This window comes from Oryctolagus cuniculus, chromosome 12, assembly GCF_964237555.1.
Source record: "Oryctolagus cuniculus chromosome 12, mOryCun1.1, whole genome shotgun sequence".
Lineage (NCBI taxonomy): Eukaryota > Metazoa > Chordata > Mammalia > Lagomorpha > Leporidae > Oryctolagus > Oryctolagus cuniculus.
The window spans coordinates 92,397,311-92,422,789 of record NC_091443.1 but is presented as its reverse complement, the minus strand read 5'-3'; the positions used below and the strand labels follow the sequence as shown (position 1 = coordinate 92,422,789).

At 57.3% G+C, this 25,479-nt stretch overlaps 1 pseudogene; it reads left to right on the top strand.

Annotated features, from left to right (window-relative positions):
• Positions 1–613: 613 nt before the first annotated feature.
• LOC100342342 (large ribosomal subunit protein eL36 pseudogene) lies at positions 614–1,030 on the top strand (annotated as a pseudogene).
• The last annotated feature ends 24,449 nt before the right edge of the window (positions 1,031–25,479 follow it).

Here is a 25,479-nt window from a genome sequence, read left to right as displayed (position 1 = left end):
ACAGCTGGCACTCGGTTACACCCCACCCACAGCCATCTACACCTACTCCAAGTTCCAGACGCTCTGCTGGGGGAAGGGTTTTGAAAGAATGCGTCCTGCTTAGCACACACTCAACAGTAACTAAAAACCCACTTCCGGGTCTCCGCTTTAACGAATCAGATTATGTATGATAGATCCCTCTTAGCCCTTTTCTTCGATGGTGGTGAGGATGCTACTTCCGTAGGATACATGACCAGGATTTGAGCGCTGCTTGGGACACCCACATCCCATGTCAGAGGGCCTGGATTTGAGTCCAGGCTCCTGGACTTGAGAAGCATCTTGGGAGGTAGAGGATGATGGTTCCAACCCTTGGGTCCCTTGGCCACCTGTGTGGGAGACTCTGCTGGAGCTCTGGGGTCCTCCTGACATGGCTCAGTCCTAGCTGTTGTGGGCATCTGGGGAGTGAACCAATGGAGGGACGCTCTCTCTGCCTTTCAGAACATTGAAATAAGTAAATCAAATATGTAGTAAGTCATCTATGTAGCAGTGCAGGTGTCAGAGTTACTGGTGATGCTTCAACTGGACAGAGTAAGTTCAACTTCCTTCTATGCGGAAAAGTAGCCAAAGATAGAATGAGGAAATTTATAAGGGTATTTCAAAAAACTCATGGAAAATGGAACCAAAAGATATGTTTTTGTGCTTCCGCCCTGGCCGCCATTGGAAAGCTGCAGCCATGGCCCTGCGCTACCCCATGGTCATGGGCCTCAACAAAGGCCACAAGGTGACCAAGAACGTGGGCAAGCTGAGGCACAGCCGCCGGCGTGGGCGCCTCACCAAGCACACCAAGTTCGTGCGGCACTTGATCCGGGAGTTGTGTGGCTTCGCCCCCTACAAGCGCCGTGCCACAGAGCTGCTCAAGGTCTCCAAGGACAAACGGGCGCTCAGGTTCATCAAGAAGAGGGTGGGCATCCACATCCGTGCCAAGAGGAAGCGCGCGGAGCTGAGCAGCATCCTGGCCGCCATGCACAAGGCGGCCGCCAAGAAGGACTGAGCCCCACCCCACCTCTGCCCCACCCCGGGGAGCAATAAACGGCCAGAGCTCCCCCCCCCAAAAAAGATATGTTTTTGGTGCAAAAAAAGTTTGAAATTCATGCATGGTTTTTACATAATATGCATTTTCCACGAACATTTTGTGTGCTCATTGGAAATGTTTGTGGCGCAATGGAGCTATTTAGAAAAATACACTAGGAAATTAACTACCTTTCAAAATAACTTCAAATAGCTTGCATACATTGTGCATGCAAACTCAACTTTAAAAAGTTCTTCTGAGGCTAAAGAGATACTGTGGCGCTCCCGCGAGAGGAAATTCAGTTTCTGAGCACGCCCTGGTGCCCCTGGGATCTGCAGCAGGGACGCGTATCCCAGCCCAGGGACTGAGAAATTCAACCTCGGGGTTATATTTCACACTGATTTGGTCAAAGCATTTGCCATCGTCCCCTAGGTCTCAACCATTTTTCTTAATTTTATCAGCTCGGTTTGTTCTCCTTGGCCATTGTTCATTGTTGCCCTTGCTCCTATCTTGTGCGTCCAGCATCCGACCAGGGGATCTCATTCTGCCAGCGATGTCTTTCTCAGATGTTTGTCACGCTCAGGGGCTGCCTGGGCCAACCGTGCAGCGTGAGAAACCACAGTCAGTGTCGGGATTCAGCGTGATGGGACTGTGGCCATCTCGGACGGAGCCACCAAGCCCAGTGGGGTTGTTCAGATCAACTTCCCTCTTGCCTCGTGCCTACAGTGTCTCTCTCTCTCTCTCTCTTTTTTTTTTTTTTTTTTTTTTTTTTTTTTTTTTTTTGACAGGCAGAGTGGACAGTGAGAGAGAGAGACAGAGAGAAAGGTCTTCCTTTGCCGTTGGTTCACCCTCCAATGGCCGCCACGGCCGGCGCGCTGCGGCTGGTGCACCACGCTGATCTGAAGCCAGGAGCCAGGTACTTATCCTAGTCTCCCATGGGGTGCAGGGCCCAAGTACTTGGGCCATCCTCCACTGCACTCCCTGGCCACAGCAGAGAGCTGGCCTGGAAGAGGGGCAACCGGGACAGAATCCGGCGCCCCGACTTGGACTAGAACCTGGTGTGCCGGCGCCGCAAGGCGGAGGATTAGCCTAGTGAGCCACGGCGCCAGCTACAGTGTCTCTTTGAATGTCAGTGCTTCTTGCAAAAGTTCGAGTGTGTCCTGGCCAGCCACTGGCCATCTTGGTCCATGAATTCCCATCTCTGGCCTCGCAGTGCGGGGGCCCTGCTGCCTTGTCCCTCCCAGGATCCTTCTTCTGTCTGGAAGCATCGCCAATAAATGTCATCCTGGGTTTTTCTCTCTTTTTTTTGGTCTCACGGCACCTTCTGCCTTAGGCAGCCAGTTCTTATGTACTGGGTTTTCCGAAACAGTCCAATTGAGCTGAAAATGATGGACGGATGTGCCAATCACTGTGCCCTGGGTTATGAGCCACTGAGGTCAAGGACGTAACCTACTTGTCTTTCACTTTGCAGTCTTTAGAAGAGGAAAATAAATGGAGGAACAAGGATCTGGGAGAGTTTGGAAGTTTCTTAGCCTGGAGCCTCAGGTCTTTCTGGGAAGGGGGAGGCCGGTTCACACGGAGAAGGGAGGGAGTTACAGAGACGCCTTCTCTACGCACCTGCTAGGAAAGCGAAGACTGGACTCCGTACAATGAGAGAACAGCAGCTCTGTCCTCAGCTATCTGTGGACACCTGGCTTCAAAGCCCACCCACCCCAGCTCCCTGGTGAGCAGTGCCCCCACCCCCGCTCAGGCAACACCTGGCTGAACAGGAGTGGGTGAGCGTCTGGCCCCAGCTTAGCGGCTCCTGTTCTATCCCAGCGCCACGGTCTGAACGCATCCTCCCCACCCCGCCCCCATCCACACGCTGAGACTGTCGCCCATGGATAGCACTAGGAGGCGGGGACTTCTGGAGGTGCGGAAGTCACGAGGGCTCCCTCTTCACGGATGGGACCAGCCCGGCTGTTCCCGCCCTGCGCTACCTTCTGCCATGCCAGGACAGCGCTCATCCCCGCCTGGGGACTGTGGGCTCGTCCCCGAGCCTGGGGGCTGTGTTTGTAGCAGCAGACCCGGACAACGCAGGGGGATTTGGAAGTGGACACGCATTCTGTTGGCTTGAACCGGCAGGTCAGGCTGACCATCTAGAGAGGAAAACAGAGAGAGGGAGGTGGACGGGGGAGAGGGACGGAGACATGACAAGCAGAGAGGTGGAGAGAGGCAGACGGGCAGACAGGAGCAGGCGAGGTGGTCAGGGCGTTTAGCGCTTGCCAAGAGCCAAGGGGCGAGAAGACCCAAACCTCGGACCGGCTTCCTCATTTCTGGCCCTCCCAGGCTCGCCTGCTTCCCTGGCTTGGGATTTGCCCATGAATCTTTGCAACAAATCCCATCTTACCTAGGGCTGCCAAGTAGCTTTCTGCTCCTTGCATCTAAATGATTTCTGCCTACGACACTCGTGATTTTCTTAATAACTTGACCTCGTTTGCTGCTGTTTACAATTTTTTTTCAATTTTTAAAAAGCAAGATCTAAGGGGGAAAATATGCTAATTTCTCCTGCAACACAGATTTCTAGTTGCTTATCCAGCATTAATTCTCCTCTCCACTTTGAGAGCAAAACGCCAAGCTACAAAGCTGCCTAGCACACCCTATCTGGCAGACACTGGTAGTGAAAAGGAGCTGACAGTAGAAGTGTTGGGGTGCTGTCTCCAGGAAAGCCCCCAAAACGAGGGCTGACTCAGCAGACAGATGACTTTGCACCCTTCCTTCTTTTCTTATCTGGAATATGGGCATGATAGCTGGAGCTCCAGCAGCCATATTGCGAATGAGAAAATGAGGTCACACTTCAGGGTTGGCCAAGAAAGCACTAGGAGGAGCCCGGGGACCTGGTGAAATCACAAACCACACTAAGCTCTCAGGAAATGTTTGCCCTTGGCCTACCTGGGCCTCTACCTAAGGATGTCCCAGGAAACCTTAAGCCCTGTGCCCTCATCCTGATGTGCGTCCAGGTTCCACCCCTGGGACTCACCAGCACGACTCCAGGATCTCTCCTGTTTCCCTCTGAGGAGTCAGCGCCCCTGGCTGCCACTTCCTCCTGATATTGAGCGAGTCCTCATCTCTGTTCTTCACGGCAGCCTATCCTCCCCGTTTGGCACGGGGTGGGCGTGCCCCTGCCCAGGTACTGTGTCGAGATCCCGGCAATCCGGATCTCTGGACCTACGAGGTAAATCTGGAAATCCAAGCCTCATCCTGACCCAGGGTTCCATAGCTCTGGCAGCTGGGCAGCTGCCCAGGTGCCCAAGCCAGACCCCAGGGGGAAAGTCTCTCCTCTCTCCCACCGCAAGGCTCAAAGGCTCTCCCCGGCCAGGGGGCCCCTTCTGCTACGCTCCTCTCTCCATCCCACTGCCACCCGCCCTGGTCCAGGTGGCCACCCTCGCTCTCCTGGGGGGTCCTAGGAGCCCCTCTCAGCTCCCTCCCCGCAACCTCACTCCCTCTTCCCCGCCATGTCTCCACCTTACAGAGAGTGTGGCCTTCAATTAACTCCCAGGTTTGCCTCTGCAAACCCACTTACCTCTTGGACCCTGTTTCCATTTAAATGGGAAGCTCTGGCCACCCTGGTCAGCTGGCTCCCACTCTCTTTAGAAACACTGCTGGACCTCTGGGCCAGGCACAGCCTCCTGGCTGCTTGGTCCCAAGATCCTCCCCATTAGGTCTCCTGCCCTAGCCCCAGCTCCTGCCCGAAAGCGCTCGTGGTTGGGGGTCTCCCCTGCTGGGTAGCACCCAGTGGCCCAGAGCCTGGCCTGAGGACACCTTGGGAACCCTGCTGAGTGATGGCGGCTAGAAGCTCTGCTCAGGCACAAGGCACAGGCCAGGGCCTGCATCGGCACAATGCCCGCTATCTGGATCCCGCGCAAGGACCCAGCGCTGCCTCAGTCCAGGCAAGACAGAGACCTGCCTGGGCTCAGCCAGCCCTGCCTGGAGGAAGGGCCTCGCTAGGTCAGCCTTCGGCGGCCCCCTGCCCACTGACACCCAGGCCCCCACACATCAGAGGACAGGTGCTTCCTGCTCCTCTGCCCTCACATGGAAACCCCAGCCTTCCTCCTGCTTCCCCAAAGTCAGACCCAGTCCTGAAGGGCACTGGGTGAGGACTTGGCCTGTGCCTTGGGAAGTGAGCCCCAGCACTGGGGTAACCTGACACCTCCCCACCTCCCTTACCCCCCATCCCCCCCCCCATGCATGAGCCTAAAAATCTGCTTTTCCAATGAGATCCCAGTGATGCTGATGCTGGCTTTCAGAACACCTGTTCCACTGGGACCTTGAGCCGGCCTGGGGCCTGTGCCACCCTCAGGGTCAAGGGCGTTGACCCCGGCTGGACGCTGCGAGCTGGGAGGCCATGGCCAACACTTCAGGAAGTGGCTATGATGCCTTCTCATCTCATGTCCTCCAGAGAAGGCCCGCTGGGCACCTCCTGGGCATGGACCCCAGCCCCCCAATTCCAGTGCACCCAGGAGCAGGTCCTGGGTCCACTCAGCTGCCTGTTCATCCCTTTCTAGAAGCCTCAGAAAGAGGAATATCTCATGTCCTTGCCCTGCACTATGGGGGAAAAATGGTATGGAATTATCACATAGCCTTAAACCCAGGATATGCAAATGCACTCATTTGAATAACTGCCAATTTATATGCTCCATCAAATTAAATATGCGAATTCCAGCCGGTGCAGGAAGCAGTTATTGCCCATCCTGGCTCAGGCTTACGGAGTCTCTTCTGGGCCCCTGTCTCTTTAGCACTGAAAGGCAGAATTAGGGATTAGTCTCGAGCATGCTTGGTCCTCTGATGGCCGCCCTGACCTGCTGGGTGGAGCTTCTGTCTTAGTAACAGCATCTCCTTCTCCCACGTGTGGATTCTTGAAAATGTGGCTTTTTTTTTTTTGTACCCCGGGTTTCACAACTCCCGTGGCAAGTCTCCAGGTGCAAAGTGGGACTCCCCTTTCACAGAGGGGGAAACTGAGACCTGTGGTTTCCCAGCTCACGAACTTGGACTTGAGCCTGGGGTTTCCCCAGCCTGCATCCCCACCCCGTTCTGCCCTGTTCATCTCGCTCACCCTGCATTTTCTTTATACTGTCTTGGAAGTGCAAAAGGGGTGATTATACAAAGCTCTCTTGTTCTTTGCAAAGAGTTCTCCAAAACGAAGGACAGCGCCCTGGTCAGTATCTACCTGATGACCTGTGGGGAATGTGGAGGTCGCCGTGCCCCCTCGTGCCCTGCAGGTGACAACCCTGAGGCCGGGAGGGTATCTGTCAGGCCGGAACTGAGCAGGGACATTCTCAGGCCGAGACGGGCTGAGCCGGCTGGACCCAGCTGCAAGAAGATTGTCAGTGTCTCCTTTCGGCCCGCATCCGTGACTTTGCATTGGCAGCTTGAACCTGCTGCTGGGGGTGGGGTGGGTATTGACACCATGGGAAGTGGCCAACGCACTACAACTCAGGACCCTCTAATTCCAGATCCCAGCTCTCACAGAGACAATGTCTGGGACAGGAAGCAGATTTAGGTCCCAGGCTTCAGCTGGGGTCATCCTGGCCACAGCTTGCAGCATCCACTCTCCTCTCTTAAGGCACAAAGGACTCCAGATGGAGGCAGTGCAAGCGCCCACAGCCGCCCTAATCAGAGGGGCCCCATTCACCTGCCTGAGCATCCTTCCAGCTGTGGGTCTGCAAGGTCCCAGAAGGCAGTTGGGAGCCCCCTCCCTGGCAGACCTTGCCCCAAGGATTCCTCAATGCCTCTCTGACTTCTGGATCCAAGACATTTACCACGGGCTGGCTCCTTGCTGTCTCAGCTGGCTCAACACCCTATTGTGAGTAGCAAATCCTTCATCCCTGGCGCAGGGCGGCTGAAGGAAATCTGAGCGTCCCCCCGAGGGTAGGACCAGGAGCCCCAACCGGAGAAGCCACGATGGTCCTCCTTCCCAACTCTAGAGCTTGGCCATTCTTTACGGGCTGCCGTCCTCTCCTGCTGGACTGGATGTCCCAGGTCTGGTCTCTCCCAGGCTGTGCGCAGCGCTGGCCGTGGCGGCTATTTAGGGAGTGAACCAATGGAAGGAAGACCTTTCTCTCTGTCTCTCTCTCTCATTGTCTAACTCTGCCTGTCAAATAAATAAAAAAAGAAAGAAAGAAAGAAAGAAAGAAAGAAAGAAAGAGAAAGAAAGAAAAGCAGAGTGATGCTGGGGGAGAGAGGAAGAGGTCTTCCATCCACTGGTTCACTTCCCAGATGGCTGCAAGGACCAGAGCTGCGCCTATCTGAAACCAGGAGCTTCTCCTGGTCTCCCACATGGGTGCAGAGGCCCAAGCACTTGGGCCATCTTCTGCTGCTTTCCCAGGTGCAATAGCAGGGAGCTGGATTGGAAGTAGAGTGGTCAGGACTTGAACTGGTGCCCCATGGAATGCCCAAATAGCAAGGAGTTTAACCCACTGCAACACTCCTCCTGCCCAGGGTGGGCTTTCTTTCACCTGCTCTCATTGGACATCCTTTAGAGGAGCCCACTGGCTGATCTTTGAGGCTACAAAATATCTGTCTCCTTTGCCCTTCTGCCCAGGCAACTTCTCCAAGGGGCACATTGCTCCATTGCCTTGAGCCTGCAAGGTTGCAGGACACCTCTGGCCCCTCCCCCAACCACATCCCATCTGGCTGCACCCTGGCCCTTGGCCCCTCCCCCAACCACATCCCATCTAGCTGCACCCTGGCCCTTCCCCACACATCCACCTGGCTGCACCCCACCCCTCCTCCACCCCATCCCACCTGGCTGCACCCCGCCCCTCCCCTACCCATCTGCCTGGCTGCATCCTGTGGATGACTGGACTTCAAGCTTGCACCAGCTGAGTCTGGACAGGAAGGCGATGTGATTTGCATCGTTCTAGAAGCACAGCCACACGGCCAGCTGCCTGTGGCCCCCGCAGAGACACTGTGGTCCCAGAGGCCCACCGAGAGCTCTGCCCCCAGGGTCCTGGCCAGGGCTGCAGCACACAGGTGGATGAGACAGGAAGCCAGCTGCCAGCTAGCTGGTGGGGGCAGGTGAGCACAGCCATGACTTCCGGAACAGCTCCTCACACGTGGGCGGGCCCTGAGGGGCCTCTGCAGCCTCAGCCAGCCCCCCAGGAGCTGCCTCGCGCCGCTGGTGGGGAGCCTTCTGCCTGTCCATGCCTCTCTTGACTGTGCGTGGGCGCTGCTCGGTCGGCAGGAGGCGCTGCTCCGCACCGGGGTGGGGGCATGGGCAGGAGTGCTGGGGGCGGTTTGGGGGGCGGGGTTTTCCTGGTGTCCAGAGGGCAGAGCCCTCTAAACACATCCGGGTTCCCAGGCCTGGCTGAGAGTGGCCTCAGCCAGTCTGAAAATGACCACAGACATCGCCCATCCCTGGCCTGCCTTTCACCTTGGCCAAGTCAGCTCCGGGCTGGCAGGCACGCGCAGTGCTTTGTGAAGAGGCCTCCGGCTGGTCCCTCTGGCCTCAGTTTCCCCACCTGTGGAGGAAGGATCACAGACTCCTACGGGGCTGGCCTCGTTCCAGCCCCCTCCCCGCACCAGGAGGCGACAGCTGTCAGCTTCCTAATAGGCCTCCGTGTCAGCAGCTGGAGCAGAGAAGAGCTAAACACATCCGGGTTCCCAGGCCTGGCTGATTAATTCCGCTCCAGCACAGCCCCGAGAGCCGCGGTTCAGTTCAGTCGATCCATCCCCTTCTGCCGCTTCTCCATTCTGTCGCCACCGGGATCTCTGAGCTGGCGGAGCAGACTCAGGCAGCTGCTCCTGAGGGGGTCGGAGCCGGGCAGGGGCAGGGAGCAGGGGCACCAGCACGGCCGTCACGGCCCAGTGAGCTCTGAAAGTCTGCTCCCTTCTCCGGGACTCAGTTTGTCCGTCTGTCCAATGGGGATGATAACGCTCAGGTTATGCAGTGTGCACCTGTCAGGCTAGGGGTCTCTTATCTGGAGGAGGCTTGCAGATGCTGGGGGGCATCGCAGCCCCATGGTGGCAGAGCCAGAGTCGCGGCAGGGAGCCTGGGTCTGTCCCACACGGCGCTGTCCCAGCCCCAGTGCTACCATGCATGCACATGGGGCGTTCTCCAGAATCGACCCTCACTGGGGACTCAAGGACACCGGATTGAGGGGAGCCTGGTAGAGGCAGTGGAGGGAAGAAATGGCGTGGACTGGAGGAGGTAGGACTTGAGCCAGGCCTGCGAGCACGGGGCAGGGAGGCCAAGAGGGTGTCCCAGGCAGGAGGAAGACGAGACCACAGACGTGGTGGCTGGAACGGGGGTGGGGGCTGCAGGTGGCCCTGAGGGGGGCACCTTGAGTAAAGCAAGCAATGGCGGTGTGTGTGCTGAGCTGGGCATGGAGGGGGCTGTGCCATCCTCGCCAGACTCTGCATAGAAAATGCAGGGCCCAGCACCCCCCTCCTCAGCCCCTCCCCCAGTGCATGCTCTAGGGCCATTGATAACTAGAGAGAAAAGTTAAGACAGGGAGCCTGAGGAGATCATTAGCATTTTAATTGGGATCAAAGCTTCTGGCTAAAGGCAGGACACATTCGGGGTGGGATTTCCGGCAGCAGCAGCTGGCATCCGGTTGGGCCTGGGGCGCTGCTGTACCCCCACGGGCACACAGGCAGCTACCGTCGCCTCGCCCGCCTTGCCATTCCGTCAGCGTCGCCGGCTACCTTGTCCCACCGGGCCCTGTGTGCCTTCCATACGGTCTCACTGAATTCTCGGAGCAGCCCAGAGCCAGCCGTGGAGTTGTTCTCTTCCCGCTGTGCTCAGGCTAGCCCGGGCTTGTTGAGCTGACTTGCCTGGGGTCCCACGGCTCTCAGTGCCAGGTCTGACACCAGCTTTCAGACCCCCTCCCTGGCTGGTGCACTTCTGGTGAGAACTCTTTTTATAAAAGAATGGCTTATTGGGCTGGCAGTGTGGCACAGTGGGTTAAGCCGCCCCCTGCAACACCTCTGGCATCCCATAAAGGAACGGCTCCCAGTGGCTCCACTTCCGGTCCAGCTCCCTGCTAATGCACGTGGGAAAAGAATGCATGATGACCAGGATCTTGGTCAGGAGCTTGGGTGGCCCACATGGGAGACCAGGGTGGAATTCTCGGCTCCCGGCTTTGGCCTCTGCCAGCCCCCGTTGTTGCGGGCATTTGGGGAGTGACCCAGTAGATGGAAAATCTCTTTCTCTCTCTGTTATCTGCCTTTCAAATAAATGAAATAACTCTTTTCAAGAAAGAATTATTTATCTACTTATTTGAAAGGCAAAGACAGAGATGGAGAGCGCCCATCTGCTGGGTCACTCCCCAAATGCCCGCATCAACCAAGGCTGGACCAGGCTAAAGCTCAGTCTAGGCCTCCCATGTGGGTGGCAGTGACCCAAGTGCTGGAGCCAGCATCTGCTGCCTCCCGGGTGGCGTTAGCCGCAAGCTGGGGTTGGAGGAGAGCTGGGTCCAGGCTCTCTGATATGGGATGCAGATGTCCTAGGTGGTTCCTAACCACTGTGCGAGCGCCCACCCCTGAGTGACAGCTCTTGGCCTGAACAGAAGAACAAAGGGTGGCTCCATGCCTCCCCAGACCCCAGCTGTGTGTCAGAAGCAAAGAGAGCGTGGGCTGCCTGTTGGCCTGAGACCCAGGACGGGCTTCAAAACGTCAGCTTGGAGTCATGTGTAAGTTCTCGTCGTTCCAGGCGCTGCCAGTTCTCCAGCTGTGATTTTAGGCCTGCTAGGGTGGCTCCACGGGCTCGGTTTGTTACCGGTTTTCAGGAGGAAAGAAAAGGCGAAGAGATTCAAGTCAGGAAAAGTCGGCCGATTTGGAAGACTCGGCACCGAGTTGGGGGTTTTAGATTCCACGCAAGCAGACCTCGAACAGCCCCCGACACAACAGAGGCTGAAATCGCACATCATTTGCCCCTTGAAACCCACAAAGGGGCAGGCGCGTGCCCCCCGTGAGTGCCCCTTCCTGAGTGCTGAGTAGCCAGCTGGCCAGCAAACTCCCACGAGGGGCTGCTCATCCCACGCCCCACGCCGAGCCCGGCCACCAGCCCTCCTGGGGCTCTGCTGCTGGATCCCAGGTGAGAAGCCGGGGGGAGGGGCGTGGCGCGAACGCCTCCCCCTCCACAGTGTCTGTAGCCGGGAGACCCAGGACCACCGCAGCCCGGCCCTCACTCGGCCTCGCAGACAGCTTCTGCAGCCACAGACCCTGCCGTGAGCCCCCAGCCGTCTCACCTAGCAGGGTCTTGCTTCTCCGAGCCATCCTGGGCCACCCTGGTGTGTGGTGTGCAACAAAAAGACCGCTCCAAGTCAAATGCTGCTGCTGCCTCTCCTCCTGCACCCTTTCCCTTATCGGTGGTCCTCCTGGCTGCCTCCCTCCTCCTCCTCGTCCTCCTCCTCCTCCTCTTCAGCTCACGGATCTTTGAAACCCTCCTCCCCGATCAGCACCTCAAGGGGCCAAATGTGTGTTCCCCGCGGGAGGCAGGTGCCAAGAAAGAATCCACAGTGCACATGCAGCCGGAAGTGTGTGATGCTCCCACTGCATGCTGAGCCCAGCGCCCTGCTGTGCTGGGGCTCAGGCTGCTGCAGAGTGGGGCAAAGTCCCAGGGGCAAGGGCCCACCGTGTCACCCAAGAGACGCCCACCACACTCAGCGGAGGGAGAGTGCGCCCCCCCCCATCCGCGGCGCTGACTTCTCTGAGAGCTGAGGTTTAAAACAGCGGTCCCGGCGGGAGCCTTTGATCCAGACCCTGAGTGCAATTTATGGGAAATCCTAAATGGCCTTTTATCTTTACAGCCAGAAGCTGGGCTGTGGCCGAGGGTCCCACACGTGCAGCTGCCAGGCCAGTGTGGCGCGTGAGCCCTGTCTGGAAGCAGCAGCCTGGTGTCAGGAGCGCGTCCAACCCATTGCAGTCTCACGTGCATGCATCTCCCCGTGGAGCCGCCGTTTTCTGAGCCTCGCCATGTGCCAGGTCCAGTTGCAGGGCATGCGGGCACACGGCGTCCACAGGCACACGTGAAACCATGGGGTCTTCCCACCGCAGCAGGCTCCGGGGGCTGGAGACAAGAGCCTCAGCCAGGCTCTGGGCGGGGCTGCTGCTTCCACCAAAGATGCTCGAACGTTGTGACCCCTGTGCCAGGGTCCCCCCACCAAGCGCCCCCCAAACACTTGGCTCAGAGCTGAGGTCGGTCCATGCTGAGCACAAAGCAGGCTACACCTTCTTCCCTACCTCCCAGCTTCCCCGGTCCATCCCCAGCACCGGACCGGGAAGGGGCCTGGTGCCTTGCTCCACCGTGCGACGGTGATGGGGTGGGGAGGCCGGAGACGCGCAGGACAGAGCCGTGTCTGTGGGGCGGTGCCTACCCACAGGCGTGAGTGGCCAGTCGGGAACATCTCAGACAGGGCTGGGGACAGACAGGGTCCTGTGCCTTCAAGCCTACACTGCCCAGAGCTGGGCAGCAGGGCCCGGGGCCACCCCTGACTCTGCTGCGTGCGCCCTGGGCAGAGGGACCGTGCACACTCCCAGCTGCGGCCTCTCCCTCCGATCCTGCTTGTGAACGCAGGGCCCCCAGGGGTCCCGGCCTTGCTTCCAGGGCTGGAGCGAGTCCTTCTCCCAGCCCTCCCCTTAAGGTCTGGTCACACCACGGTGTGTACAGCCGGGGCCCAGGGGAGGTTGCCGAGGGAGGAGGAGAGTGGAGAGCAGGTGGGGTGGAGCCAAGGGGAGGGGGGATGGGAGGCAGGTTCAGCCCCGGGCTGGGGCTGTCCACTTAGATTCCTGCTCCTGGCCCTGTGGGTGCTAGGGGCCTGCACGCTGACAGGACATGCCGCAGGGGCCCTGCTGACCAGCGAAGAGGTGCTTACCAATTCCTCACAACATATTCTCCACACCCAGCCTACATTTGAACTTTTACTGGTAGCTGCTGGAATCACGGACTCAAATATTTCTTACAGCGCTGGCTGGGGGCCAGCTGTGGGCAGCAGGGAGCTGGGAGCTGCCTGGGCAGAGTTCTATGTGCCGGTGAAGGGGAAGTCAGGGCTCTACACCAGAATCAAAACAGCCTGGGCAGCCAGGAAGGCTTCCTGGAGGAAGGGCTGTGAGGTTAGAGACGGGGACACTGAGTCTCCAGCTGAGTGGCTGGGGTGTTTAAGGTAGCGGTGTTCCAACTCTGAGCAGAGTGCCCGCTCGGTGGCCTGGTTTCCCTTTTGGCGTGTGCAGGGACACCCCGTGCTGGCCTATCTCCAAGAGGACTCCCTGTGCTGGCCTGTCGCCACGTCAATCTCACAATTTATACACGCATCGGGTTGGGGCAAGCCCCACACGCGCGCACACACACACACACACACACACCTGCTTCCAGTCTGAACTTGGTGACAGTCTGAATGCCAGAAACGGCCAGGCCCTGCCTGCAAAGCACCACCAGCGGTTATGAGGGTTATGAGGCACCGGGCCGGCTTTGAAATCCGACGCTTGCCGAGGGCCCTCCCAGCCTGGTGGTTTTGCTCCCCTGGGCCTCCCCCGGGGAAGCAAGGCCCTGCCTGAAGTCGAGTTTGATCAAAGCTCCCACAAACCCGAGCTGAAGCCACGACTGCCAGCATTATTAAAGCGTTTAATGCTTTTCCACGGCTCCTCCCCCGCGCAGGCCCAGACAGGCCTCCTGCCCCTCGTTCCGTACCCTCTCCTTCTAACGGGAGGAGGAGGTGGGTGGGCGGGCCGACTGGATTTCCCTCACCAGCCCACCGCCGTGCGTGCCAATTTCCGTGTTCTGGAAAGCTCCTCAGAGCAGAACAAATGCCCTCATTACGGCGTTTGCCACCGCTTCACGCCGTGTTGAACCCGCTGCTCCGTTCCCGGCACTGGCCGCGCGGTGCGCGCCTTGCTCTGGGGCTTCCTGCGTGCAAAGCAGGCTCCGCCCCGCCTGGACCCAGAGATTTGCCTATGACGTGGCGAGCAGGGTGATTGGACGTTAATCATCTGTCCCTCCAGCGAGAATGCCTGATTGTTAATATTATAATTGTGTAGAGGGGAAAAAGGAAAAAAAAAAAAACAAAACAAGCCCAGAAAACCAGTCTCCAAAATTGGAGGGTGAGGGTGCCTTCAGCTACGAGACTGAGGCCACGTCTTTGGGGGTCTCTGCGTCTCCTCCGTCTTGCATTTCCTGCTACGGGGTGGAATGGGCCGAGCTATGCTGGGCAGAGCTGGTGGGCCCAGGTGGGCCTGCCCTGGTGAGGCCCCTCTGTCCAGGAGCTCTCCCCTGGACCAGCCCCTCCTGCACCCCGCGTTCCCCAGGGAGGCGCCCGGCTCTCCCTCGCTGAAATACACCCACTCCAAGCAGCCGGTGCGCGAAGCCCAGCTGGGCTGGCTGCTGCCCCCGGCACCCGGATTCCCCTCCTGGCCGGTGAAGACGGTTTTACTGCAGCCTGCAGCCAAGTGAGAGAGAAGAGGGACGCAGTAAGCTTTTAATAAGCCCGCGTTCTGTCTGTGGACCGTGGGGGAGGAGCAAGGTTTGACTGCGCGGAGCCTGAAGCTGGCCTATGGGACATTCTTGCTGTCATGGGCTGTGTGAGTGGCTGAGTGGGGGATCTGGCCGGAACGGAAGTTTCGTGCCGTCTGGAGCACACTTGCTAATCCCGTGGCTACAAAATCCACTGAGGGGCCGAGCAGGAAGGAAATTTGGAGGAGGCTTTCCCACACTGGGCAACAGTCTTAACAGGTGCATGACCAAGAGCAGCAGCAGGGGATGAAAGGAAAGAAGTTCCTCTCCATGATCAATAATCAGAACACAATGCACAGTGCCAGAAAGGAAGACGGAATTCTCCTTCTATTTCCCCTAAAAAAATGACACACAACCGTTGACATCAGAGCAGGAGGATCAAAGAAGACGTGGCCGACACTCAGGAGAAAATGGTATCTTAAAGGCGTGCCTGGGGCCGGCGCCGCGGCTCAATAGGCTAATCCTCCGCCTAGCGGCGCCGGCACACCGGGTTCTAGTCCCGGTCGGGGCGCCGGATTCTGTCCCGGTTGCCCCTCTTCCAGGCCAGCCCTCTGCTGTGGCCAGGGAGTGCAGTGGAGGATGGCCCAGGTGCTTGGGCCCTGCACCCCATGGGAGACCAGGAAAAGCACCTGGCTCCTGGCTCCTGCCATCGGATCAGCGCGGTGTGCCGGCTGCAGCGCGCTGGCCACAGCGGCCATTGGAGGGTGAACCAACGGCAAAAGGAAGACCTTTCTCTCTGTCTCTCTCTCTCACTGTCCACTCTGCCCGTCAAAAAAAAATAAATAAAAAAAATAAATAAATAAATAAAAAGGCGTGCCTGGAAGTCAACACCATTAACCGCCCTGGGTATTCTTTTTTTTTTTTTTTTTTTTTTGACAGGCAGAATTAGTGAGAGAGAGAGAGAGAGAGAGAGAGAGAGAAAGGTCTTCCTTCCGTTGGTTCACCCCCCCAAATGGCCACCACGGCCGGCGTGCTGCACCGATCCGAAGCCAGGAGCCAGGTACTTATCCTGGTCTCCCATGGGGTGCAGGGCCCAAGCACTTGGGCCATCCTCCACTGCACTCCAGGCCACAGCAGAGAGCTGGCCTGGAAGAGGGGCAACCGGGACAGAATCCGGTGCCCCAGCGTCCCAGGTTTTCTTCCCTCTAGGTTTTTTCTTGTTTGTGATGCTGTAAGCTCTTTAAAATGTGATTTGTGGGGCTGGCACTGTGGTGTATCGGGTAAAGCCACCACTGCAGTGTCAGCATCCCATACGGGCACAACAGGTTCAAGTCCCGGCTGTTCCACTTCCAATCCAGCTCTCTGCTATTGCCTTGGAAAGCAATGGAAGATGGCCCGAGCCCTTGGACCCCTGCACCTGTGTGGGAGACCTGGAAGAAGCTCCTGGCTTCAGATCAGCCCAGCTCCGGCTGCTGCAGCTATCTGGGGAGTGAACCAGCAAATGGAAGACCTCTCTCTCTCTGCCTCTGCCTGCCTGTAATTCTACCTTTCAAATAAATAATAAATCTTGAAAAAGACTCTGTGATTTGTTGTGTTTTCTCATCCGAGATCATACTCATTCTCCTGTTGAACTGTGTGTTCTGTATTTCTTTTTCTTAAAAAGAGTTTCCTAACCAAACCGGGGTGCAGTCCTGGCCAAGCGGCTGGCACCTGCTGAGGGCCGCACACGGACGTGAACATGAGGGTCAGGTCGCAAGGATGGCTCCACAACCTGGCTTTCTGAAGTGCCTTTGGGAAGGAGAAGCAGCGCTTGTTCACGCCTTGAGAGCAATGGTTGGGCAGTGAAATGACCTTGCTTGGAGTGGGAAACAGCTGGCGCCTTGTGCTGGTGCCCTGCTAGCTTACACTTTTAAAGAAAGATTTATTTATTTATTTGAAAGTCAGAGTTACACAGAGAGAGAAGGAGAGGGAGAGGGAAAGAGAGAGAGAGAGAGAGAGAGAGGTTTTCCATCGGCTGGTTCACTCCCCAATTGGCTGCAACGGCTAGAGCTGCGCTGATCCGAAGCCAGGAGCCAGGAGCTTCTTCTGGGTCTCCCACACAGGCGCAGGGGCCCAAGCACTTGGGCCATCTTCCACTGCTTTCCCAGGCCACAGCAGAGAGCTGGATATGAGCTGGATATATGCCCATATGAGATGGCGGCACTGCAGGCTGCGGCTTTACCAACTACACCGCAGCACCGGCCCAACTTATACTTTGAATGTCACTGATCCTCGGAATCCCAGACCAGAAGGGCCATGCAGTGACTGTGCAGGATTCCCTGGGCATGGGGCCAGTGCACGTGGCTTTGGACAGCAGGAGCAGGGAAAGGACTTGGGCTCTAAGAAGGGACACAGACTTTAGGGGGTCCAACTGCACTTGGAGGGACCCAGGGCATGCGGAGCAGTGTCCCCAGGGCTGGCCCTGCCTACCCTTTGGTTCCAGCCTGGTGTCACCCCAGCAGCTCTGACCCCCATACGGCTCCACCAGCTCCCGAGCCTCCTGTCGTGGCCACTCCCCACCAGGTTCCAAATCGGGGTGGTTCAAATCCTCCAAGGTTTTTGTTTCTCAGATCGCGTCTCCATTCTGCCCAGCCACCTTTCGGGTTCGTTCCTGCCATCCCACGTCCACCCTGGCTGGTGTTGACCCACGGCAGGCCCTGGACCAGGCCACCTGTCCCCCTGGGGGCACTGACGGATGAGACCGTGTGGCGAAGGCACAGGAAGCTCTCTGCTGCCTTTCCCCCATGCAACAAGCGGTCATCCCAGAAGACAGGTCCAGCCGACTGAAAAGCATCCTCAGTTGTGCTTGCTTGTTTATGCCCCTCAAGTATGTGGGCGGTGAGTGAGTGAGGATGGGATAGGGGTGCTGGGACGTGGGCCTGAGCCGTGGAGGGAGGCAGCCCCCGGGAGCCCCCCGCCATCCTGACCTGCTGTTCTGATGCCTTCTTTGCAGTTCAAAGAAGAGTTTCCACTCAGGCCAGCGGCTGTGACCCGCCCCTCCCACCTCCAGACCCCATCGCCAAACTGAATGGAAGGCCAAGGGGTCAAGAGACGGCAATGGGTCCCCCCTCTGAGAGCGGAGGCCGTGGCCTTCCCTGGGTGGGGGTAGCTGCTGGGATTTGGAGAGCGAGCCAGAGCCCGGAACAGTGGTAGAAGGAGGCTGGCCCAGGCCGCCTCGGGCTCTGTAAGCTTGCAGGCCCCTCTCTGGATCTCAGGTTGCCTTCCAGGGTGCGTTTGGGGCCGGGTGTGCATAGGGCCGCTCTAGAACTGGGCTCTCCGCTGGCATTTCCAGCACACGGCTCAACGCACCTGTCACCAGAGGAGACACGAGGCCACAGAGCGGGGCCATGGTGTGAGGCTGCAGGGCGCCCACAGGGCCCTGCCTAAGACTCCCGAGGGTTTCCAGTCAGTGGGGGAGGGGGTGAACTAACCAAACGCACGGGAGGTCAGGGGAGGTAGCTAGAGGGGCGTGAGATCCCCGGGGCAAAGGAAGACAGAGAGGCCGGACACCAGAAAGGCTCTGCGCTCGCTCTGTGCCCTGAGCAGGGCCGTTTCCAGTCTGAGAAACCCTGGGCCGACCATGGAGTTGGTTGGCAGCTGAAGGAGGCCGTTTTCCCAGAGCCAGATGGTGGGCTGTGCCAGGAGGAGGAGACGGGGGTCCTGGGAAAGTCCCCTGCTTGGGGTCCTCCTGGGACAAGGACCTTCCCCAGGGGTTCCCCGAGGCCATGTGCCACCTGTGGGCCTCCTCCCCCACCGCCACCCCCTTTCTCTGCCAGTGCGTTGGCCTGATGGAGCCAGGAAGTGATGCTGGCAGAAAGCTGCGCACACCCAGCCCCTTCCCGGAGGCGAACCCGGGACCGAGAGACTGCAGTCCCCTCCATGTGGACTGCGGGGACGGCAGATCAGAACCAGGAGGGCTGTCACTGCCCCCAAAGGGACCCAGTGGAGAGGGTGGGAGAGGCTGGGGGTTGGGAACGGGGGAGGTCAGAGGAGGAGATGGTCAGGGATGGCATAAGGGAGGTGGGAATCGGAAGTTTTCCAAGGTGCAGGGAAGGGCAGAGCCGTCCTGGGGGGCGTGGAGCGGCACAACCCCGCTCTGAGCACCCACGCGCTGTCCACGGGGTTCCAGCGGGGCTGCAGCAAGTGCAGCGCAGGGGAGGGGGCGACGCGAGCAAGGTGCCACTCACCAACCCCAAAGGAAAAGGCTGGCAGATGGCGCTAAGTGCCACCAAAACCTTCCGTGTGGTCTAAACGAAATTTTTTGGTTGATGTTGTTTTATAAAAATAAGGAAACAGTCAAAGTGAAAAGACAAGCCACCCACTCAGAAAAAATCATTTCCCCAACAGTTCCCAGGGAAGATTTGAAAAATCCCAAAAAGTCGAAAGAAAATGCCCATGTGCCGCCCCTGCGGGGATGGGGGATGGGCCAGCCAACCTGCCGCCCCCTGTCCTCGGAAGCCCTTCCCAGTGGATTTCAAATGGAAGACAAAATCCACAGAATGATATTGTGTGACATGTGAGAATTACATGAAATTCAAACCGGAGTGTCCGTAAATAAAACGTTATTGGGAACAGGCGGGCCCATTTGTTTACGATTTCTTTTGCTGCTTTCCCGACATGGTGGCAGAGCTGAGTGTTTGCGACAGGGGCCACATGGCCTGCAGAATGTGGAAGATATTGGCTGCCTGGCCCTCTAAGAAAAACACTGCAGTTAGCGTTTCGCTGCACTGGCCTTGCTGCACTCTTGTACCTGTCCAGCTAGGAAGAGAGGTATCTGCAAACCAATTACCAACAAAGGGTTAATATCCAAAGGCAGTTGAGCAGGAGGGTGACCCAGCTTCTTCCGGAGGCCACCCCCAAGGACGTGGGAGGGACCAGAGGGAAGAGAGGTAGCCAGCTTGTCCCCTCCTGGTTTCCGTGTGCTTTTGGAATCGTTGGACGGAAGGGCTGTTTCCACGCCTGTCTTTTTTCCTGGTGTGGGACTGAGTGCCTATTATCTGAGATGCTTGGGACCAGGAGGGTTTCAGGGTTTGGAAAGTCTGCATCGACTTTCCTGGCTGAGCACACGAATCCCCAAACCCGAAACCTGAAAAGTTCCCCAATGGGAACAATTTTGAAGTGTCATGTTGGAGCTCAGAGAGTCCTGGATGAAGGATGCTCAACTCATACTGGGCGGGGCCAGTTGGATGTTGCAAACACACGGATTTCCCACAGGGGTTACTAGGTAGAGACTTTACACTCCTAGGGGGCAGGGGCCATGCAGCACCATTGAGGGTCCGATGCTGGCCTGGTGTGACCGCATTAATGCTTGGTAATGAATGAGTAAGCGAATCTGTAGCAGCCGGCCTTGTGGTGCAGGGGATTAAGCTGCCGCTCACAATGCTGATATTCCACTTCCAGTTCCAGTGCTGGCTGCTGCTAATGTGAGTGAGAACATAGCAGAGGACGGCCCGAGGGCTGGGGCCCCTGCATCCACGTGGGAGACTTGGATGAAGCTCCTGGCTCCTGGCTTCAGCCTAGCCCAGCCCTGGCTGTTGTGACCATTTGGGGAGTGAACCAGTAGATGGAAGATTCTCTCTCTCTCTCTCTCTCTCTCTCTCTGTCCCCTTCTCCCTCTCCCTCTCCCCTTCCTTTCCCTTTCTCTCTCTCTGTCACTCTACATTTCATATAAATACATCTTTAAAAAAAAAAAAAAAGCCGATTTCTAAGTAGGAGATGGGTCAGCCACCCTTGCTTCATGAAGGCCCTGGGCCTGCTGGCCCCCTGTCCCTGGAACAATGGTAGACAGCTTGACCCTGAGGGGAGGTGCCAATTGAACCAGCCATGGGTCCTGGAAGGGGCCTCGGGGATGAGCCCGAGGGTCCCTGCACCTGTGGAGGCGATGCACGGTCCTCACAGGTGACTCCCCCAGGGAGACCTCGGCGCCATCCAGGAGGAAGCACCACATGCCTGGTGTGGGTGTCCGCCGTCCCGTGTTGGTTTTCTAAGTGGATCCTGGAAACCAGCACCCAAGCCCTGCCATAAAAGGCGATGTGATTGCAAACAGGTGTCTCAGAATCGCGTATTACAGTCTACGGTGCCAGAGCAGCCGTTGTAAGAAAGAACAGAAGAGCGGCTGGTTTGGGGCAGAGGGAAAGATCAGAAAGGCGGAGTAATTGGGCCGTTGTGAGCGGCTGGCACGGCACCCAGCTCCAGACGCCGCTCCCCTGCCGCCCCTGAAACAGTGCGTGCTGTTCTTTGATGATGAAACGCCTTCCCCAACATGGAAAATTAATTGGGCGTACCCTGGAGGGGCTGCTTGGGTTAGAGTTCTTTTTTATGTTTTTCATTTTGGTGAGTTGGAAAGGGTGAACTGCGTTCTGCTCACTCGTGCGGCATCCATTAACAAGGGAAAAGAGCATACAGTGGGTGTCTATTACATGCTCCACCCTGTGCCAACAGCTCCTTCTCATCCACTCACCCCTCCCTCCTTCCCTGCCTGCCTTCTTCCCTGCCTGCCTTCTTCCTTCCTTCCTTCTCCTCCTGCTGCTGCTGCTTCTTCTTCTTCCTCTCTCTCTCTCTCTCTCTCTCTCTCTCTCTCTCTCTCTCCCTTCCTGCAGTGTCACAGTTTCGGCTTCCAGGATTGCTGGTCAACCAACCTCTGCACTTCCCCCCCACACCCCGCCCCGCACCAGTGAGTGGTTTAAGATCGATCATGTGACTCCCTCGGGGTTGATCTCAGGACACATCTTCCGAGCTTCTGGAAAGCGTTCTTAGGGCTTTGTTTGGGACCTGCTATCAGTGGCCACACAATGCTGCGAATGTAATACGTGCCACTTTAAGAGGACTCATTTTATGTTACATGAGCTTCACTCAAAGAGCACAGCAGCCCAGGTCTGTTCAGCATCCTGCTCCTGCCACCCAGTCACGTCCAGCCCATGGTGGCTATTCAGTAACGGCAAGTGTTTTAGCTCCCGGATCCCACTGAATGTTGAGAACGGCTCCGAGAGACGTGCTGCATTGTCCGAGTTTAAAGAAGGGGGAGTTCGGGAACTTTCCCAGGGTCACAGAGGGAAGCATCCAGGTCTCCTGATCAGATTCTTGCTTGTTCTAGTTCGCCACGGAGCTGTCCAGTGCCAGCCCAAGGATGAGGCCTGGGAGTGGGCCTGGGAAGCTCACTGCGGGGTTAGGTGAAAACGTTGCATTTGTAGAAGTGCCGGCTCACGTGCGAGCTCCGGACACCCACACGGCTTCCATTTGATTTCATGCTGGCCTTCTAGTGAGCTTCTTGCCGCAGCCCTGCGTGGGGGGGGTGTGTTCACACTTCAGAGACGGGGCAGGTGCAGCAGGAGCGGGGCGGGGATACACACTGACACTCACCCATTGCTGTGCGGATTGGAGGATTAAAGCCTTGACACTCCCCTGTGCTCTGTAGGGCACCGTCCATGGTGCGCGGTCAGCCGGTCAGGCGTCACCGCTGGGGCTCTGGGGAGGGGAATTAATCATCTCACTTAATTCTTTTTTAAAAAGATTTCTTTATTTATTTTGAAAGTCAGAGTTACACACACACACACACACACACACACAGAGATTGGTATCTTTCATCCTCTGGTTTACTCTCCAGATGGCTGCAATGGTCAGCACTGGACCAGGTCAAAGCCAGGAGCTAGGAGCCCCTGATACAGGTGGGCAAGCACCTGCTGTGGGGTGGATCAGTGAGAAAGGGGCCCGAGTGGGCGTGGAGAGGCTGAAGGTGGTTCCCACCCCCAGAGGACAGAAGGTGGTCCCGGGCAGTGATGGGGTCTCACTTTTGTAGATCTAGGTGCGGGGTTCCCTCCTCATTCACACCTCAGAGGGGGTGAGATTGCCATGACTACGATCTCCCCCCCGCTGTCGCCAGAGTGGGCTGTTTGAGGTGCGTATTTGTGCTCAAATAGGTGATTAGAAACTCTACACAGTGGATTCTAGGGTCCACATTCAATTTTTAGCCAATTCCCCCTGTTCTTTATAAAGCCACAGGCTCGAGGCCTCAGCCCTGCCATCAGGAAGGAGCAGCGATCCAGCAAGGTGATACTATAGCAGTGACAGCTGGGGACCTGGGGCCCAATTGCGTAGAAAGTTGGCAGACACGTGAGTGGCTGCAAGTTAGATGAATGGCATCTGAACTCCGTGGGTAAAACTTCTCTACTTCCTGATTTGTTCTTATTCTGAATCCATGTATTAATAATCCAGGACATGGTGCTGTTCCATGAAGGTAGTTTATAGGAACAGAAGCCTGGAAAAGCCAGCTCCATGTGCAACTGTAGGGCAGTGCTTAGCGAAAGTGGAGCACACACTTAACAGACGGCAGGCAGCTGTTAGGCGGTGCACTCGTGACGACTGAAGTGACAGGGATACGCTTCCAATGTCAAGTAGAAAGAAGCACTCGAAGTGGAATGTGCACGGATTCTGTTCTACAAAAACCATGCAAACCTTCTGTGCAGAGCGGAGTCGGAGCCTGCATCACGTCTGGGAGAAGATGCACCTGTTTCTAAGAATGCGCGCTCTTCTGGGGGGAGGGGTCCCAGGGTCCGACTAGTGTGTGTCAATTTGCATGAAGGTGGGTCCCAGCCCTGCGCCGTGGACTAAGCCTCAAACAGAAGAAGCTGCAGGTGGCCCTGAGCGCTGCTTTCAAGTTGGACATAGTCGTTCTGGTGGCCAAATGTCCTGGAGAACGGAGAGCAGGTGCACTCTCAGCCTCCAGGGCAGAGACCCCCGTGGCGGCTCCACTGTTAGGCTGCTGCGGCACCTGAGATGTTGCTGCTCTCGGTGGAGGTGGTGGCAAAGCACCTGCCCCTGTGGAGGTCTCAGAGGTAGACAGCACCAAGGACAGGGCTGAAACATGACAGATACCGCATGATATCAAAGGGGCACATTCAAGACACAAACAGGGCACTCCAGGGAGTGTGTGTGTGTGTGTGTGTGTGTGTGTAATTCCACAGGCTAGGGCAGAGCCAGAGAAGTAATGTGCTTGTGCTGTGGTAGCCCACAGAAGTCTGAGTGAGTCACACCCAAAAAGTATAGGGGAAACCCTGTCCAAACACGGACAGTGGAAAAGGCACACAAAGGTTTACGGATTCTGGAGAAGACAGGTGATCTCTTTTTTTAAAAAAATATTTATTTATTTGAGTGGCAGATTTACAGGGAGAGGGGAAGAGAGAGAGAGAGAGAAAGAGAGAGAGAGAGAGAGGTCTTCTATCCACTGGTTCACTCCCCAAATGGCCATGGCAGCCAGCTCTGGGCAAGGCGAAAGTCAAGAGCCAGGAGCTTCTTTAGGGTCTTCCACGAGGGTGCAGGGGACCAAGGACTTGGGCCATCTTCTGCTGCTCTCCCAGGAACATTAGCAGGGAGCTGGGTCAGAAGTGGAGCAGCTGGCCAGCGCCGCGGCTCACTAGGCTAATCCTCCACCTTGCGGTGCCGGCACACCGGATTCTGTCCCGGTTGCCCCTCTTCCAGGCCAGCTCTCTGCTGTGGCCAGAGAGTGCAGTGGAGGATGGCCCAAGTGCTTGGGCCCTGCACCCGCATGGGAGACCAGGAGAAGCACCTGGCTCCTGCCATTGGATCAGCGCGGTGCGCCGGCTGCAGCGCGCCGGCCGCGGCGGCCATTGGAGGGTGAACCAACGGCAAAAGGAAGACCTTTCTCTCTCTCTCTCTCTCTCTCTCTCTCTCACTGTCCACTCTGCCTGTCAAAAAAAAAAAAAAAAAAAAAAAAAAAAAAAGAAGTGGAGCAGCAGCCAGGACTCGAGCCAGTGCCCGTGAGGGATGTGGGCACTGTAGACAAGCAGCCTAACCCGCTGCGCCACAACCCCCACCCCAGAAAACATGATCTTAACCACACACACCCCCTCAGCATGTGCTCCAAGTGTCCTGGGACAAACCATGTGCCTGTGCAGCCGGTGACTGGTAACAGCCTCAAGCATTCCCCCAGGGACACACCAAGCAGACGTGAAACACGCCTTGCTATCCTCACACACAAGCCCCCAGCCCCAACCTCTCCCAGGCTCAGAGGCCAGCACCATGGCCCTGCCTCTCCCCCTAGCCTCCCCCCACCCCTGCCAGCAAACCCCTCGTCCAGTGCCCACACCCCTCGGGCTTGCTTCCCAGCTCCCTGCTGTCAAAGGGCTTGGCAGGTGCAGCTGACCCCTCTACCAAGACGCTCTTCCCGGGCCAGGTCTCAGCTCACTTGGTGCCCTCCCCTCGTGGAGTGCATCTCAATGCCTCCGCCTTCAGTCAGTAAGCCCACTGCCCCCTGCCTTTTCCCTGCACAGAACTTCCGGTTTATCATGGTAGCTGTAAATCATTCCGTGAGTTCGCTCTCTCGGTTCCCTGCTGGACTGTGAGCTTTTTGAGGAGCGGGGTTGTGAGTGCTGGCCCTGCGTTTTCTCATCAGATGCACAGGACAGGTCCTGGGAAAATATTTGCTGGCTGGGTGGACAGGATTGTTCAGGGCGGGGGCAGAGAGGAGGGATCCCGAGGGGGCAGCAGGGAAGAGATATGGACCACAAGCCTCTGGATGTGTGTCTGCCCTATAGATCTACAAGCTGCCCACTCCTATGGAGCCTCAGCCTGGACCCACAGGGACCCGAATCCCTGTCTCTAGAAGCTAACCCTGGAGGGCAGGAGCTAACAGAAACAGACAAGTGACCTCTCCCTGCCTCTCGCACTGCACTCAGGGCAGAGGACCAGAATTCTGGCTCCCTGGGCCCTGGGCCCTCAGAGTACCTGAAAGGCCCCCTGAGGGGAGGGGCCAGCCTCTGAGAGCTCACTGCTTAGGGTGTGGAACAAACAGGGGCTTCTACGCTAATTCTCTCCCCATCCCAGTGGCCGGAGCGCTGAGATCAAGGTTCCAGTAGGGTTGCTTTCTTGGCTTGGAGGTAGCTGGCCATGCTCACGCGATCCTCACTCTCTGTACGTGATTGTCCATCCACGTCTTCTTCCTCTAAGGCCT